This window comes from Saccopteryx leptura, chromosome 4 (genome assembly GCF_036850995.1).
Source record: "Saccopteryx leptura isolate mSacLep1 chromosome 4, mSacLep1_pri_phased_curated, whole genome shotgun sequence".
Taxonomy (NCBI): Eukaryota; Metazoa; Chordata; class Mammalia; order Chiroptera; family Emballonuridae; genus Saccopteryx; species Saccopteryx leptura.
In genome coordinates, this window is record NC_089506.1 from 74319473 (window position 1) to 74337858 (window position 18386).

Consider the following 18386-nt stretch of genomic DNA (forward strand, 5'->3'; position numbering starts at 1 on the left):
ATGGACCTCAGTGGCTTTCCATCGTGCTCTGTCCATTGCCACAAGACCCTCCAAACCCCTCAGAGGTCCAAGCCCACAGGGCCTGGTGGGATCAAACACACTCAAGGCCTGTGCCCCCTTGACAGTTCTCTTAGCTGTTGCTGCTGCTGCAAAAAAAAAGCACCTATTATCTTCTAATGCCAACACCTGCTGCACATTAGAAGTGGACCAGTTGATTGCCAATTTCACATGGGCTCTCCAGCCCCTCCCCCACCTGTCCCTGGTTGAACAGGTCCCTTGGCCTGCCCCCATTCAAACTGGGACAGTGGATCTTGGGGAATTGTCCTCTCCCACAGCTGTCTCCAACAAGTAACCTGCAACCATGTAACCTGAATGTCAGTCACTTTCTTGGCAGCTGCCAGAGCCAATCGCTTCCCCCGTTTTCTCAGTGGCTGGAACCTCTGTTGCAGTTTAAACTGCCGCCAAGTTTTGTTCTAACAAAACTTTATTATACCTGCCACCCAATTTCTCTCTAACTTCCCTGGCCACAATCAAATCTACTCACATCTGTGTCTGGGTAAGCCTCACAGGCCCATTTCTCTTCTTTGCCAGAGGTGGACAGCAAGGGCAGCAGCCCTCACAGCCTTGCAGTCCCATGCTGTCTCCAGCTCCCCCAAATCCACCACCATCTGTGTAACCATGTCCATGGGCTACCCCACATAGGGACCCAAGATAGCCACTAGTGGCCCAAAAAGGGCTGATGGGGTGCTACAGAGAATAAGTTCCCTCATCCCTGCCATAAACACTTCCTCATCCGGCCCACAGGACATCAGGTTGAAAGCAGCATTCTTCATACCTAGCTCCCAAAAGACCTGGGATAGCTCACTATAGGACTGCCCCCGGCAAGTCTCCAGCATTCAGTCAGATCATATGAATACCAGCCATCCACCTCTGATCATAGGGTATGGTCTCCTGGGTTTTCATGGCGGTTCTGAAGACACTGCCTCAGGGAGGAGTGTGTGGCAATGGCGGCCAATTTCTCCATCTCTGTTCCAGAGAGCATGATGCCATCAACCCCTTATATCCCACAATCGCAGCAACCAGGTTGCCAGGGGCTCCGTGGGTTTCTGCCTGAATTGGACCCCCAGCTCCATCAGCTCTGCCTGGGTGTAGGGCCGGCCCCTGGAGGGCTCCACCATCTGGAAAGGGGGTTGTGCCTGTCCCTGAGGGACTCTTGGCTGCTGGATTTTTACCTTCTGGGTGACCACCATCTGAGCTCTGAGTCTGCAGAGAGAGTTTCAGCCCAAACCTCCTCCTCAGAATGAGCCAACTCAGAGCCACTCTGCTAGCATGGATGCAGCTCTGTCTTCAGGGCCCTTTTGGCTCCTGAGGCTGCCAGCTCTCAGCCTGAAGCTGGGACTTGAGCTCTTGAACCCACAGCTGTTTCTTTAACAACTGTCACTACCAACATTCAGCTTCCAGGACAAAATGCAGCTCGTGAACCTGCCATTCCTTCTCCAGAGACCATTTCAGTTCCAGGCGCCACCGGTGCTCAGCCTGCATCTCACACTGCAGCTCTCAAACCCCATTGCCTCCTTCTCCAGCGCTCATTCCAGTTCATGCCATCACTAGTACTTGGTCTCTTCTTGCAGGGCTATACAAAACACCCAGCCACGGCCCCCAAGAGGACAGCCACGGGAAACCATATGCTGGAGAAAAACAACCACTCCTCTACCCCACCCTTCAAGGGTGTTTGTGGCTGTATACCAATCTGATTCAAATCCTGCCCACTACATTAGATGTAATGCCGGTGGTCAAAGCCAGGCAGGTCCACATTGGATTCAGGCAGATGGTAGAGAAACTGTGGAGCTAGAATGCATTGGCCTGTTTCCATTTAATAGAATCTCACAAAGGCAGATGAGCAAACCGGCAGGGGAAAACCACCTCTCAGGGAAGTGAATAGCAAATGGCCCTTCAGAGTGGCAGGCAGGCAATCCACAATCCACCGTCTGCAATCCGCCCTGAGTGCAAGCACCCATAGCCTTCCACAGACTATACACATGTGGCACTGTCATGTGCTCACGCACTCACCAAGCAAAGTGCTTGCAGCTGGTAAACCAGCAAGCAAGCCTAACACAGATGTTTTCCTCACACCCTCTCACAAATAAAGCACACTAATCCGCCTGAGCAGGCAGTGGCACAGTGGATAGAGTTATCAACCTGCGACGCTGAAGATCCAGGTTTGAAACCTTGAGGTCACTGGCTTGAGCGTGGGCTCATCTGTCTTGAGCACAGGCTCAACAGCTTGAGTGCAGGGTCACCAGCTTGAGCAAGGAATCATAGACATGACCCCATGGTCACTGACTTGAAGTCCAAAGGTCGCTGGCTTAAGCCCAAGGTCACTGGCTGAGCTAGAGCATGTATGAGAAAGCAAACAATGAACAACTAAAGTGCCACAACTATGAGTTGACGCTTCTCATTTCTCTTCCTTTCTGTCTCTCTCAGTCTCTCTCTCTCTCTCTCTCTTTCTCTCTCTCTCTCTCAATAAAAAAAAGTACACTAACTCTTTCCAAGGCACGGGAAATTCTCATTCCTTTAGACGGTGAGCTCACAGTCTGGAATCTCAGCGTCTAATCAGATCCAGGTGTTCCTGAGGTGCCTCTGCATTTAATCAGATCAGGTATAGTTCTTTAAGTACAGCCCTTGAGCACCACTCCTCCCAACTTGAATGCCAGTAAACTAAAAAAACTAGCTACTTGTCCCCCACCACTACCCAACACATAATAATAGTGGGTTAGGTGTAGGGTGACCACAGAGACACCCCAGTTCAAAGTGCGGAGAAATGAATGCCTGACAGAAGGTACTTACTGCTCCACAGAAATTCTGAAATCCTGCAAAGCATAAATTAGTGGGCCATTCATTAGGACTGCTGGCCAGGAACTTCCTTCGTGGTATTTTGCTTTCTCCTCTGGACCCTTGGTTCACCTTAAAAATCATTTTCCGATTTCTTTGAAAAGTAGCCTCTGTTGCAGCGGAGTTAGCTTTCTCAGTATGCTTCCTCCCCGATAAAATTTGGAGAACTGAAGGTCTCTTAGTTTTTTTAACCCTCTGTCTCCCTTTGTCTAAGTTTACAATGTTTTTGCAAACACAATTCTCTCAAAAATACTCTGCCTTCAGTGAATCTTACTGGACTTTTCAAACAAAAATAAATTTTTAAAAAGCCACACCCATAAGTCGCTTGAAAAGAAGCCCTTCTCTCCTTTGGTCTGCAGAGATGACTGGCAGAATCCACCCTTGAGCTTCTTAGAAGCCCTATTGCTGGACTAGACAAATTTCCAGGGCATCACTTTGGATCTTTCTAAGATCTTTAAATGACTTTCCAGCCATACCTTCAGCTTTACCTTTAGACCTTGCTTCCACTGCTCTGAATTTGGTCTTTGCCAGAAGGCCATTTCTCAATGCTAGCATCACCTGACCAAGGAGGCTGATAATTTTCCAAACCAGCAATTTCTGAGTCCCTCGTGTTTATCATTCTATCCTTCGCCCTCTCACATTTTGTCATAATCAGCAGAGGGAAGCCAGACAGCATTTTACATTCCACCTGGAGATCTTTTCCAGGTCGGTTTGTTTATTAAGTACAACATAGGGAAAAGGTAGTAAGTATCAAGTGAGAATCACTGGGACCACTTTTGAAGCTGGCTACAAATACACAATAAAGAATACAGGTCATGAATTGGGAGTAGAATAATAAACTGTTTTAGCAATGTTGAATTTCAGACATCCACATCAAAATGTCCAGCTAATAGTAAACTGGGTTTAGAGCCCAGGAAACATATTTGATCTTAAAATATGGTTTGGGGAATCAAAACCTCATTGGTAGTAGTTGAAATTAAGGAAGTGGATGTGTTCTCTTAGGAAAAGCAAAGCTAGAGAAGGATTCACAAAGCAGACATCAACATTTAAGAAGCAGATAAAAAAAAGGGGGTCAAGGGGAAAAAAAATCTAGCAGCCAGAGAAACCAAAGGAAAAGTCAAAGTGAACAGTGTCATAGAAAACTGAGGGAACAAAGAGTTTCAAGATGAGTGCCAGATACTACAAAGAGCCACAACAAGGTATGAATAAAAGCAACCCAAACAATTTGACAATCTACTGGAAAATCCTTAGTGAACGTGAACTCCAGGGGGCCGAGGGGCAAATCAGTGGCACTGAAGATGAGCTGTTACCGCAGAGCAAGGATCACCGCGAAGGCCCTCCTTCTCAGCAGCATCCTAACAGTCTTTCTCGTCTCTCACTCAAGTTTCCGATCTCGTCTCCCAATGCTACCACGTCGAAGCCTCCACTGTTAGGAGGAAGGAGATGAGGAGGGGAGAGCATCCTCACTCGCATTCTCCTGGCCCATGTTCTACTTCCTCCCAGCATTTTTCAATTTTCAACAGGAACAAAGTTATATATTTCTATGGAATATTAACTCCTCTCTATCTCCATTATAAATCCTGAAAAGAGAGTTATGGGAAGGGGAACATGAAGCCAACACTAATATTTTAACACTAGACTCATAGGTATCACTTCCCTATCATAGCCTTTCATCCCAGTTCCCTTCAAAAAGCACTCATGCAGTAGAATACTCTCATGTCATCTAAGCAGGGTTCCTTGCTCTTTATTGGAAATGGAAGTAGATGGGGAGAAATGTCAGGGACCCAGAGTTGAATTAATCATAGTTTAACAAGCTCTTATGAGTCTATATAAGGGCATTCATTTTTTTTTTTTTTTACAGGGAAAGAGAGAGAGAGTCAGAGAAAGGAATAGATAGGGACAGACAGACAGGAATGGAAAGAGATGAGAAGCATCTATCATCCGTTTTTTGTTGCGACACCTTAGTTGTTCATTGATTGCTCTCTCATATGTGCCTTGACCACGGGCCTTCAGCAGACCGAGTAACCCCTTGTTCGAGCCAGTGACCTCGGGTCCAAGCTGGTGAGCTTTGCTCAAACCAGATAAGCCTGTGCTCAAGCTGGCGACCTTGGGGTCTCGAACCTGGGTCCTCAGCATCCCAGTCCGATGCTCTATCCACTGCGCCACCGACTGGTCAGGCCAGGCTATTTGGTTTTTGAAAGAGAGAGGGAGAGAGACAAACATCAATTTGTTCCACTTAATTAATTAATTAATTAATTTTTTTACAGGGACAGAGAGAGAGATAGATAGGAACAGACAGACAGGAATGGAGAGAGATGAGAGGCATCAATCATCAGTTCTTCATTGTGACACTTTAGTTGTTCATTACACCTTAGTTGTTCATTGATTGCTTTCTCATATGTGCCTTGACCGCAGGCCTTCAGCAGATGGAGTAACCCCTTGCTCGAGCCAGTGACCCTGGGTCCAAGCTGGTGAGCTTTTTGTTCAAGTCATATGAGCCCGCGCTCAAGCTGGCGACCCCGGGGTCTTGAACCTGGGTCCTCCGCAGCCCAATCCGATGCTCTATCCACTGCACCACAGCCTAGTCAGGCAGCACTCATTTTTTTTTTTTTTTTTTTTTTTTTTACAGAGACAGAGAGTGAGTCAGAGAGAGGGATAGACAGGGACGGACAGACAGGAACGGAGAGAGATGAGAAGCATCAATCATTAGTTTTTCATTGCACGTTGCAACACCTTAGTTGTTCATTGATTGCTTTCTCATATGTGCCTTGACAGCGGGCCTTCAGCAGACCGAGTAACCCCTTGCTGGAGCCAGCGACCTTGGGTTCAAGCTGGTGACCTCGGGGTCTCGAACGTGGGTCTTCCACATCCCAGTCCAACGCTCTATCCACTGCGCCACCGCCTGGTCAGGCTCATTTTTTTTTTTTTTTTTTTTTTTTTTTTTTACTATTCTCTTCTTCACCTCATACCCCCACTTACTCTCACTTCTCTCCATGAAAAGATGCCTTCTCCCTAAGTATATATCCTAAAGAATCAAAGAGATGTTCAAACAAGTACATGGGCAGGCATACTACTTAATAGGTAAGAAGTTTTACTTGGGAATGATGGAAATGTTTGGTGGTTAAAATTGTGAATTTCTAAATGCCACCTAAATATTCATCTTAAAATGGCTAAATTCATGTTATATAGATTTCACCTCCATAAATTATTTCTTAAAAGGTGCCTTCTCTAATGGGCTTAAAATATAACTTGTCCTTTAAAGGGTCGATTTATTTATGTAGTCTAATTTACATAAATAGCATTACAGTCTACATTTTTCTCTTCCATGTTGAATCAATTTGCTACATAAAGACTAAATCCTCATTAAATTGTATACTAACCACCCCAGGCTCTTACTGTACCCAGTCACTTTCCTTTTCACTAGGAAGACCTAAAAAAAAAGTGTATTTAATGATAAATTTTCAAATGTGATAACTTTCAACAAATAAGGAACCAATCATAAGATCAAACCAATAAGACCCACTTAAGCAAAAGTTTCATACATCTAAAGGTCAAGAACTATCTTAAACAATAAATTAGTTCTTTAAGATCAAGTCCTGCCTAATTCTGAGGAACAGTGAAACTGTGCTCAGGGCTGTGACCTGAGGACCGCGCCAGCAACACAGTCAGCCCAAGCTCCCGGAGCACCGCCTGGAACTGCTCCCCGTCAGCAAGTCCAATGTTCTTCTCGCACTCACTCTGGCCTGTTGTTCCCAGTAAGGTTCTGAGTTCTATGCCTACTAAATGTAAGATTTTTTTTCAATTAAAAAAAAAAGAGCGCCATCTTCGTTAGTTATTAGAGAAATGCAAATCAAAACTGCAATGAGATACCACCTCACACCTGTTAGATTAGCTATTATTAACACGACAGGTAATAGCAACTGTTGGAGAGGCTGTGGAGAAAAAGAAACCCTCATCCACTGTAGGTGGGAATGTCAAGTAGTACAACCATTATGGAAGTAAGTATGGTGGTTCCTCAAAAAACTGAAAATAGAATTACCTTATGACCCAGCAATCCCTCTACTGGGTATATACCCCAAAAACTCAGAAACATTGATACATAAAGACACATGCAGCCCCATGTTCATTGCAGCATTGTTCACAGTGGCCAGGACATGGAAACAACCAAAAAGCCCGTCAATAGATGACTGGATAAAGAAGATGTGGCACATATACACTATGGAATACTACTCAGCCATAAGAAATGATGACATCGGATCATTTACAGCAAAATGGTGGGATCTTGATAACATTATATGGAGTGAAATAAGTAAATCAGAAAAAACCAGGAACTGCACTATTCCATACGTAGGTGGGACATAAAAGTGAAACTAAGAGACATTGATAAGAGTGTGGTGGTTACGGGGGGGGAGGGGGGAGAGGGAGAAGGAAAGGGGGAGGGGGAGGGGCACAAAGAAAACTAGATAGAAGGTGACAGAGGACAATCTGACTTTGGGTGATGGGTATGCAACATAAGTGAACGACAAGATAACCTGGAGTTATCTTTGAATATATGTATCCTGATTTATTGATGTCGCCCCATTAAAAATAAATTAAAAAAAAAAAAGAGCACATTATCCAGTTCCTCTGAATCTGAGCACAGGATGGTGCAGATCAATTTATCCTGAGGCCAAGAGACTTGCTGACCTAAACTCCTTTTCTATTTATGATAGGACACCAAAGCCCCTATCTCTTCTGCCTTTGAAATTAACAGGGCTAAAAAGTTAGCAAGCATGTGCCAGCAATCAACAGGTTGTAACCGTTGTCAGAGGCAAAAGAAAGTGAACTAGGCCCACGCAGGCATCCCCAAACTAGCATGTGGCCCCCTGAGGCCATTTATCCGGCCCTCCGCCGCACTCCTGGAAGGGGCACCTCTTTCATTGGTGGTCAGTGAGAGGAGCACTGTATGTGGCGGCCCTCCAACGGTCTGAGGGACAGTGAACTGGCCCCCTGTGTAAAAAGTTTGGGGACCTTAGAGAACAGTCTCGGTCCTCCACATCAGAATCACCAGAGGGAGCGCAATTACCATCAGGTGATGCTGGTGCACAGTTAAATTGGAGAACAGCTGCCCTCACCTCTTGATACTCAACTTGTGGTCCAGGCACCGCCACCACTGGCATCACATGGGAGCTGTTAGAAATGTACTCTCTGCCCTGCCGGGTAGCTCAGTTGGTTAGAGCATTGTCCCCATACGCCAAGATTGCAAGTTTGATCCCTAGGCAGGGCCCATACAAGAGTCGACCAATGAATGTATAATGTTTCTCTCTCTCTCTCCCTCTCAAATCAATAAAAAAATAAAGATAAAAACTAAAAAGAAATGCAGACTCTCAGATTCATTTTCTCCTTCAGAGTGCAGAAAGCACATAATGATACCAATGGTCGGTCCCAATGAACACATCAGTCCTGACTTTATAAGAATATGAATTTGAAAAGCAGTCGAATGGGAATGAAGCTATCCAATGGATGCCGGAAACCTGGAAGGAATCTTCGCTGTTTTCTGTTTTATATTCTGCCTTTATCTTTGGCAGTCGGCACCTAATGAACAAACAAACCAAGTTTGAGCAAAGAAGCCATCAGTGCTATGGTCTCTGACCCTCGCAGTCTTGGGTATATTCAGTGCTCCTGGAACTGGTGCTTATATGATGTACATTTTGATGACCAAATGTCCGAAGCAGTTAATCTGTGGCCAGGGTTGTTATAATAGACCTGTCAGCAAATTCTAGGCTTATGCAGTTGTGCTAAGCAAAGCTCCCAAACTAGGAGAGACAACATTCATTATTCTGAGGAAGCAGAAGCTGACTTCTTGCACTGGTACCACCACTCACTGTGCTCCCGCACACCTGGACTCCTGCAAGGACGTGGCTGCTGGGGGTGGTTGGTTCGTGACTATGGTTCATGACACCGTGATAGTCTCTTACAGTGCCTTGCAAGTGGCCGGTTCCCCCACCTCCCGCAAGCTCGGTGCGTTCATCACCTTGTCCCAGATCACTCAGATGCTGGTGGGCTGTCATTAACTATCTGGTCTCCTACTGGGTGCAGCATTACCAGTGTGGCTCTGAATTTCAGAACATCTGCTGATCCTCACTCATGTACCTCAGCTACCTTGTGTCTTTGAGGCCTACCTCGGCAAGATGAGGAAAAGTGTTGGAACAGAGGAGGAAGCCACAGCTCAGGGTCATGAAGAAAAATAATCAACAGAAGAAAATGGCACAAGGAATCACATATATGGTGTGGCTAAAATAAAACAAAATACATAAGCCAACACAGAATCTGAGGCAGTTTAGGGATAATTAGGTTGATGTAACCCAAGAAGTTTATGATCCTTTAGGGGTAAGGACTCACTAAGTGAACCTGTAGCTCAAAGGGTTGCTACTAGAAGACTTCATTCCTTCTTTATGGGGCAACTTTAGGACAAATGAGAGCAAAAGTGACTCAGAGGCAGAGAGAGAGAGAGAAATGGAAAACAAAGGCTTTTAAGACCATATGAAAAGTACTTACTGTTACATTTCTCTAAGGGTGAAAGACATTTACTTAAACTGTGCAAACACATGCATACACAATTCTTTAATCTTTTCTGACACTAAACTGGAGCCAACAGAATTGAGAAAAATGAAAGAGCCCATGGGGTGTATATCTAGGACTTTAATGCTTCTGAAAAAATTAAAGCCTTTTAAAGAAAAGTTAGTAGTTGTAGCCCCTGTGGAAAAAGGTGTCTTCATCACTTCTTATGAAAACGAATGTAAACAACTACCTTTCAACTAAGAAAGACTGTAGTTCTGCACCTAACAGCAGGCCGCAAGCTGATGTTTGCCAAAACCAAACGGGGCACAATATCTCCCAAGGTTCTTCCTGGGAGGATGGAAACGAGGCAGCTCAGTGCCGAGCGTGGCAGCTCCATATCAGAGCGTGTCTGATGATGTCACTGTAATTGCTACTCTGAAGTGAGAGATGAGGTAGCCTTGGATCAGGGGTCCCAGGCTTTTCAACCGAAGAGTAAATACAGAGTAGAAAAGGTAAAACTTAACCATAATGACTAGAAATGGATTCTGTATTATATGTAAAAAGGTTCAACCCAATCCCATTCTTGAACTGGGAAAGGGAAAAAGATAGAGGAAAAAAGTGACCCAAAGAGCAATACAATGTAGTTGACTTCACACAAACCAGTAACTTTCTATATGAACCCCTGTAGTACAGTCCATATTTTCTATATTTTTGTGAATTTTAAAAACAAATCTATAGGACTCTTTCCTGATACCGGGTGAAAACTCTTTTTGTGTCATCTTCATTTGCTCCCAAACAAATGTAATGGTATGTAAAGTGCCCTCTGCTGGTCTAGTGGAGGTACTTCAACAAACACTTCAAGAACAGTAGACAGGCAGCAAAGGACCCCCTTATAGACTTATCCTTCAAATTTTAAATGACATAAATACACGTCATATTTTAGTCCAAATCCGAAGACATTCTTCCTGCTTCAAGTCAGCTTCAGAAAAATTTTAAAAGGTACTTTTGCTCTAGAACTCAGAAAATTGATTTATTAAGAGCCATATTCTTTTAAAAAAAAAAAAAGCTTGTTAAAGCATTAATATTTCAGTCCTTTACAAGCCAAATAAATGTGTAAACATTCCCAGTATTTCAAAGAAGCAATTATGTAAAATTGTTCAATGTGATATATAAGAATGCTACAACTGGTTAAGTGGCTTAATGATCAGACAAACTAGCTGAAAAAATTAAGGGCTACCATACTGCATAGATTATGCACGTATAACCACACACATATGCACCCAGATGTGGGCCACACTGAACTTCAAAGCCCAAAGCAATAGAAACACTTTTTCTGGCTAGCACATAAAGAAACTCTTCTTTATCTTTCTGGCTTTCTTTTGAGTGTGTACAGTAAAAGGGATTTTTTTCAAAATTTTATTTTAGCTTTAATCATGCTGTCATTCATGAAGCAGAGCTCTCTGCTTCTGTCAGAGATGACAAGGGCTTTCTCAGCATCTCGTTTACATGAAAATTTAAAAGAAAAAAGTTGTATTTCATTCCGTGTGAATGTTTGAACAAAGAACAAATAAGCCATGCAAACCAAGTCATGACTGATAGGCTGGGGTTGGGGGCAGGGGGCATGTAGGGAAGGAAGCTATTTCATCTCTGTTAAATTATTGTGAGCAGTCTATGATGTCATAGATGAGAGACAATATTATTATTAGGGCAAAAGCTGACATAAAAATGCATGACACTGTGCAACCAGCTTTTTTTTCCCTTATGACAGAAAAACAGTAGAATGATTAAAGTGGGGAAAGGTGAAATTAAATAAAAAACCACACTGCAGCCCTTCCGGCTCTAGTCCACATCTGCTGAATCAGAACCCACCTTCTAAAATGATCCTCCAAGTGATTTGAGTCTTTGTAGACGTAAATTTTCTGACAAAGAACAATATAAGAACTATGTGTGCAAATATGACTTGAAGCAATGTTTCTCCTTAGTATGAACACGAGTCACATAGGCATACAGAGTTCACTATGAAACTACTGTCAAAAGGACCTGAATTCTATTTTAATGATACCCTAATTGTGATCACATCAACTGTGATCATTCAAAATTATCTTAAAGCAACGCCCAAGCAGATTAAATACAATATATTCGAATTTGCATTTTAATGATATAGCTTCCATTAAGAACACAGTTGAGTCATAATTTTTTATTTTTTTGTATTTTTCCGAAGTTAGAAGCATGGAGACAGTCAGACAGACTCCTGCATGCACCTGACCAGGATCCACCTGGCAAGCCCACCAGGGAGGGGGTGATGCTCTGCCCATCTGGGGCATTGCTCTGTTGCAACCGCAGCCATTTCAGTGCCTGAGATGGAGGCCATGGAGCCATCCTCAGAGCCCAGGCCAACTTTGCTCCAATGGAGCCTTGGCTGTGGGAGGGGAAGAGAGAGATAGAGAGAAAGGAGAGGGGGAAGGGTAGAGAAGCAGATAGGTGCTTCTCCTATGTGCCCTGACCGGGAATCAAACCTGGGACTTCCACACACCAGGCCAACACTCTACCACTAAGCCAACCAGCCAGGGCAAGTCATAATTTTGATCAACTGACACTAGTTTTTTATTATTATTATTTTGGAGAATTCATCCTCTATTTTATGTCTTAGCTAACAAATGTAAGCTGTGAAGTAATAACACCTACATTTTATGACTATGTTATGTCGGTAAACAGTCAGAGATACAAGTTTAATAGTTATTTGTGAGAAAAATAAGCAGCAAGTATGTTTTGGGATGTTTTGTTTTCTTTTGTTTTCTAAAGTTTTCCTCAGATCCTTATTTCTCTACAAAGAAAAAGAGTCAGTCATCCGCTGGCTAACAGCAAAGGAACTAAGACAGGAGAGCAATAAGCTCTGTCACATGTGAAAATAGGAATAGAAACTACTAGGAATGCTTAAAAGGAATTGCCAAGTGACACCAGGGCCCAGGAGATTACACATGCTAATTATGCCAGAGGCTTGATGATTTGGTTTTTCTCCAGCACTGCTTGGCAGGACAGGAGGAAAAACCAGACTGAGAGACAGAACTGAGAGTTGGCAAGACAGGGCAGCAGAAGGTCAAAGGAATGAGGGCTGAGTACTCTGGTAAAACGCTAGTTAAGAAAATGCTTAGTCAACTTGGGCGACAATTTAAACAGAAGCAATAACAGACTTTGTCAAAATGAAGCATAAAGTAAGTTGCAGTCTTGAACATTATTTATATTATTCCAATTAAACTTTATATCAAAAGTTGATTCTATAACTTACCAACTGTTTTATTTTTTTTTATTTTTAATTTTTTTCTGAAGCTGGAAACGGGGAGAGACAGTCAGACAGACTCCCGCATGCGCCCGACCAGGATCCACCCAGCACGCCCACCATGGGGCGACGCTCTGCCCACCAGGGGGCAATGCTCTGCCCCTCCGGGGCGTCGCTCTGTCGAGACCAGAGCCACTCTAGCGCCTGGGGCAGAGGCCAAGGGGCCATCCCCAGCGCCCGGGCCAGCTTTGCTCCAATGGAGCCTTGGCTGCGGGAGGGGAAGAGAGAGACAGAGAGGAAGGAGGGGGGGTGGAGAAGCAAATGGGTGCTTCTCCTATGTGCCCTGGCCGGGAATCAAACCCGGGTCCCCTGCACGCCAGGCTGACGCTCTACCGCTGAGCCAACCGGCCAGGGCCACCAACTGTTTTAAAATATGCTGAAACCGGCCCTGGCCAGTTGGGCTCAACAGTAGAGCATCAGCCCAGCATACAGAAGTCCTGGTTTCGAATCCCAGTCAGGACACACAGGAGAAGCCACCATCTGTTTCTCCACCCCTCCTCCTTCTCTCTTTCTCCCTCTCTCTCCTCCCCTACTGCAGCCATGGCTCGAGTAAAGTTAGCCCCGGGCACTGAGGATGGCTCCATGGCCTAGCCTCAAGTGCTAAAAATAGCTCGGTTGATGAGCAATGGAGCAGCAGCCCCAGATGGCAGAGCATCGCCCTGGAAGGGGGCTTGCCAGGTGGATCCCAGTGGGGGTATATGCAGGAGTCTGTCTCTCTGCCTCCCGCCTTTCACTTAATAAAAAAATAAAAAAATTTTAAATGCTGAAATTGATACTTCAGAAGTTCTGATTGAGACCAGATTGGTGGTTGCCACAGGTGGGGGTTCAGGGATGGGGGGTACAAAATGAAAATTAAAGGGAAAAAAGTTCTGTCTTCAAATTATTCATGGTTTTTTTGTTGTTGTTCAAGAGTAAAACAAATAATTGCTTAAAGAAACAGGTTGTAATGGCACTAACAGGCAAATTTTACGAAGCAGTGAAGCATGTGTAAGGCAGAAAGAGACTGTTAAGACCAGGGATCAAGCCTGACCAGGCAGTGGTGCAGTGGCTAGAGTGTCGGATTGGGATGCAGAGGACCCAGGTTCGAGACCCTGAGGTCGCCAGCTTGAGCGCGGGCTCATCTGGTTTGAGCAAAGCTCACCAGCTTGGACCCAAGGTCTCTGGCTCGAGCAAGGGATTACTTGGTCTGCTGAAGGCCCACGGTCAAGGCACATATGAGAAAGCAATCAATGAACTAAGGTGTTGCAACAAAAAACTGATAATTGATGCTTCTCATCTCTCCATTCCTGTCTGTCTGTCCCTGTCTATCCCTCTCTCTGACTCTCTCTCTGTCTCTGTAAAAAAGAAAGCCTGGGGCTCACAGCGGCCCCTCCAGTGCGGCTGCTCCCGTCCCCTTCAGAGGAGATGGGCTGCATCATCAGATTTGGTTTCAGCTTTTTCAGCCCCAGGGACTTCTTACTTTACTTTATGAGGCTGACTCACTTTTAGTCCTTTCTATATCAAGAAAGTTCCAGAATTCCCTGACTGTAATTGTAACACACGGTTCCCAAGTCTATGTGATTACGGAGGCTGAGAAGTCCCACTATCTGCCCGTCTAAGCTGGACAGGCAGGAGAGCGGGTGGCCGAGTTCCAGCCCACACACAGAAGCCTGAGAACCAGGGCTGGGGTCAGGGCAGGAGCAAGCTGGGCCAGCAAGGAGGACTGGGGGTCTCCATGGGACCACGTAAGTTTCCGTTCAAAAGCCAGCAGACTCCTTGTGCAAGGAGAGCTGGTGTTCCTGTGCAAGTCTGAAGGCAAGGACAGACCCACGTCCCAGCTCCTCCTGGCAGGCACAGCAGTGTGCTCTTACTCACAGAGGGTCAGCCTTTTTGTTCTGGCCAGGCCTTTCATTGATTAGTTAAGGCCCACCCACATCAGGGAGGGAAACCAGCTTTACTCAAGTCTCCCAATTCAAACATTAACCTTATTCGAAAACACCCTCACAGGCGCATTCAGAGTAATGTTTGACAAAAGATCTGGACACCCCATGGCCCAATAAAGCTGACACACAAAATTAATCATCACAAGTACTGAAACCGTTTTTTAACTGGCTTGCCTGCTTCTCTTCTTAATTTCCTTTGGTCTGTACTTCACACCAAACAGTGATTTTTTTTTTATAAATAAATTTTTATTTTAATGGGGTGACATCAATAAATCAGGGTACATATATTCAAAGAAAACATTTCCAGGTTATCTTGTCATTTAGTTCTGTTGCATACCCATCACCCAAAGAGAGATTGTCCTCCGTCACCCTCTATCCAGTTTTCTTTGTATCCCTCCCCCCTCCCCCTCCCCCTCTCCCTCCTTCCCTCCCCCCACCCCCCCCCCCCCCCCCCCCCCCCGTAACCACCACACTCCTGTCCATGTCTCTTAGTCTCACTTTTATGTCCCACCAATGTATGGAATCCTGCAGTTCTTGTTTTTTTCTGATTCACTTATTTCACTCTGCATAATGTTATCAAGATTCCACCATTCTGCTGTAAGTGAGCTGATGTCATCATTTCTTCTAGCTGACTAGTATACCATGGTGTATATATGCCCCATCTTCTTTATCCAGCCTTCTATTTTTTTTTTACAGTGATTAAAAGCCTGTAAGCAAACTCTTGGCCAATACAGCAAGAATCCATAAAAGAGTAGTGTCCTTAACATGTTCACCAAGTCCAAGTTGGCCCCATCACCATGCCAAATCCCTGAAAAATGCAACCCAACCACAGTTCAGTCTGTTAGGAGCTGTCACAGGGAGCAGGAATCCAGGAAAAGTCCACATCCAGGAAAAGTCTGCATGGCACTGGAATTGTTGTCACCATTCTATACTTTGCAGCTCATGTCCAAGTCCCAATGACCGCTGCTTCTAGCTGGTAATGATTCAGGTAGACTGGAGCAAACAGTGATTTTTTAAAAAGTTTTTTGAGATATAAATCACATACCATACAATTCACCCACTTTAAAGTATACAGTTCAGTGATTTTTAGTATATTCACCGATATATTCCTTTACCACAGGTAACCAATGACCACTAACAACAAATTTAATTGTTCTCAAAAGCCCCCAACAGCTTCTAGTCACACTTAGAATAAAATGCAATCTACTCCCCAAAGTCCGTGAACCCTTAAAACCCTTGGGGCCACCTCTCCACCTCCCTTATTCCAGACCCACAGTGCTCCTTGCTGGTCCAGCTTGTTCATGCCTGGACCCCGCCCCAGCTTTTCCTTCTGACTGGAAAGTTCCCACCCATCCCGTATCTTTCTACTCCCCCACTTCATTCACACCCCTCCCTGATCAAATGTCAACTCCAGAAAATAATGTCCCAGAGCACCTAATCTGACAGACGTCTCATACATGCACTCAATCAATCTCTACCCATTGACTACTTTGTAATTATTGATAACTGACAAGGTATTATATATTGTTCATTGTAATGATTGCCGCCTGACAGGTTATTATTGATTTACTGACTGTGTTCCATTAGAGAAGAATTTTCTCTGCCTTTTATGTGGGTGTCTCCCAAAGTCCTAGAGCAGAACCTGGCACATGGTAGCCGTTCGATAAACATTTCTAGGAAGAGGGGGACAGCCATTAGCCTAAGACCATCAGATGACCAAGGCCCTCGTACCAGTCTTACCCTGGGTTCTAGTTCTTACTACCTTTACCTCGGCCATTTTTCCCTTTCCAGTGTCTACATAAATGAAAGTTGCCTAAACAGAGATGTTCTAAATGTTTTTGTATCTTAATAAAACTGTCATGTATGATATAATCCTACTCTGAATCCATTTTTTTAAAACTCCACAAGTTAATTACAGAGTTGCTTTAAGAATTCTAACTCATTAATATTTTTTAAAAAGGTTGCCAATTGCCCTCAGGGCTGAAAGTTGGCATATAGATATTCATCTTAGATTTAAAAACAAGTAAGTTTGGAACTCTAGGGAAGTGCTCCTAAGCTTGTATAATGTCATGACTAAGAGGTTACAGCTAGAAATAAAATGGGAGTTTCCTGATTTACACTGCGGCATCATTATGAGGACATTGGAAACAACTTCAAAGTTGACACTAAGTTTTTAAATGTTCATGCTTGGTGATACTTACCTTTAATTGGGAGTTGGAGAAAAGCAGAGAGACAAGGAAACTCTAGAAGAAATCTCCCCAAAATGCTTTATAAATAGTCATTATTGATGTATTCATATGCTATTTATGGGGCGGTGTTAGGTATTGGGATATTTAATATCTAATATTTATTACTTTGAAGACTGCTAATGCATAATCCCCATTCAGTCTATTTTCTCAGACTTGATTATTGGATAACCACAAACTATTTCAAAATACAGGTCGTGATCCACAGAAATTCCAATAAAATACACATTAGGAAAAAGTATATTTAAATTCAAATGCAATCATGAAAGATGTTATTTGCGATGTTTAAAGTGGCCTTATTTTTAGTAAATGCCTAACGTTTATGTTCTAATTTCTTACACAAGTGTAAACAATACATTAATAATGGCAATATTACAGTTTTTGTTATTGGAGTTTTCTTTTTGTTTAAGCTTTTATTTTTATTGCTTTTAGAGTAAGGAGAGAGAGAGAGAGAAAAAAAGAGAAGAAGAGGAGCAGGAAGGATCAACTTGTAGTAGTTGCTTCTCGTATGTCCCTTGATCAGGCAAGCCCAGGGTTTTGAATCAGCGACCTCAGCATTCCAGGTCGACACTCTATCCACTGTGTCCCACAGGTCAAGCTATTGTTTTTTGTTTTGTTTTTTTATAAATAAAATAATGAGATTGACAAACTAATAATATAAGAATAATTTAAATTTTAATGCTTGAGGCATAATTACACAACTAGTCACAATGGTTCATCTTTCGTTTGAAATAAAAACATTTCTTTAGCACAGTTTTAATCATGACACCATAACTGAGCAACTGTAATCAAGTTTATTAATATTATTTAACCTTCACTGTCTCCATTAGAAAACAGAAGAAAGAGAAAAAAAACCCTACTTTTTAATTCAATAAAATACTATGGTCTGATTCAACATAGATAAAATTGTTTCAATACAGTAACAGGTGAGAAATGAACAAACATTAATAAGCATGGTAATTTACAGAAACATCTAGCTGTCATTATTTATCAATTGTGAGGAACTCAAGCACATGAAAACGAAGCCAGAGGTGAGGAGAAGGAGTGTTATCAGTGGGGACCTCAAGCTTGGTCCCCACCATGGGGAGGTAGGGATCGTGTTGGCTCAACAAATAGGCAAAAATGACTGGAAAAAAAAAAACTTTGCTTGGTGAAAGCTTCTCCCAAATTTGCTAGGTGAAGATTTCCTTGAGCAAGTCTATAAAATCAGCAATAAAATTCAAAAACGGGGGGGAGGGAACCACTACTGATCTTACCATTAAATGGTTATTTTAGACTACCTCTACAATACCATCTTCCCATGCTGTCACTTGTTATCAGTGTTTTTAATATACCAACATCCAAATATATTCACAAAAGCATCTTGCTTATTATCTATTATATTCCCTTTGAGACACACTTTGGGTTTGACCCAGAACAGAGCAACTGTCAGTTCCCAGAGTTGCAAGC

The 18386-nt window shown here is 43.5% G+C and overlaps 1 protein-coding gene and 1 pseudogene across 1 annotated transcript in view; one reads left to right on the forward strand and one right to left on the reverse strand.

Moving 5' to 3' along the window:
- The window catches only part of LMO7 (LIM domain 7), a 249195-nt gene that overhangs the window by 113836 nt on the left and 116973 nt on the right, over positions 1–18386 (reverse strand). The gene's annotated exons all lie outside the window — the stretch shown is intronic.
- Positions 8320–9122, forward strand: LOC136403274 (very long chain fatty acid elongase 6 pseudogene; annotated as a pseudogene).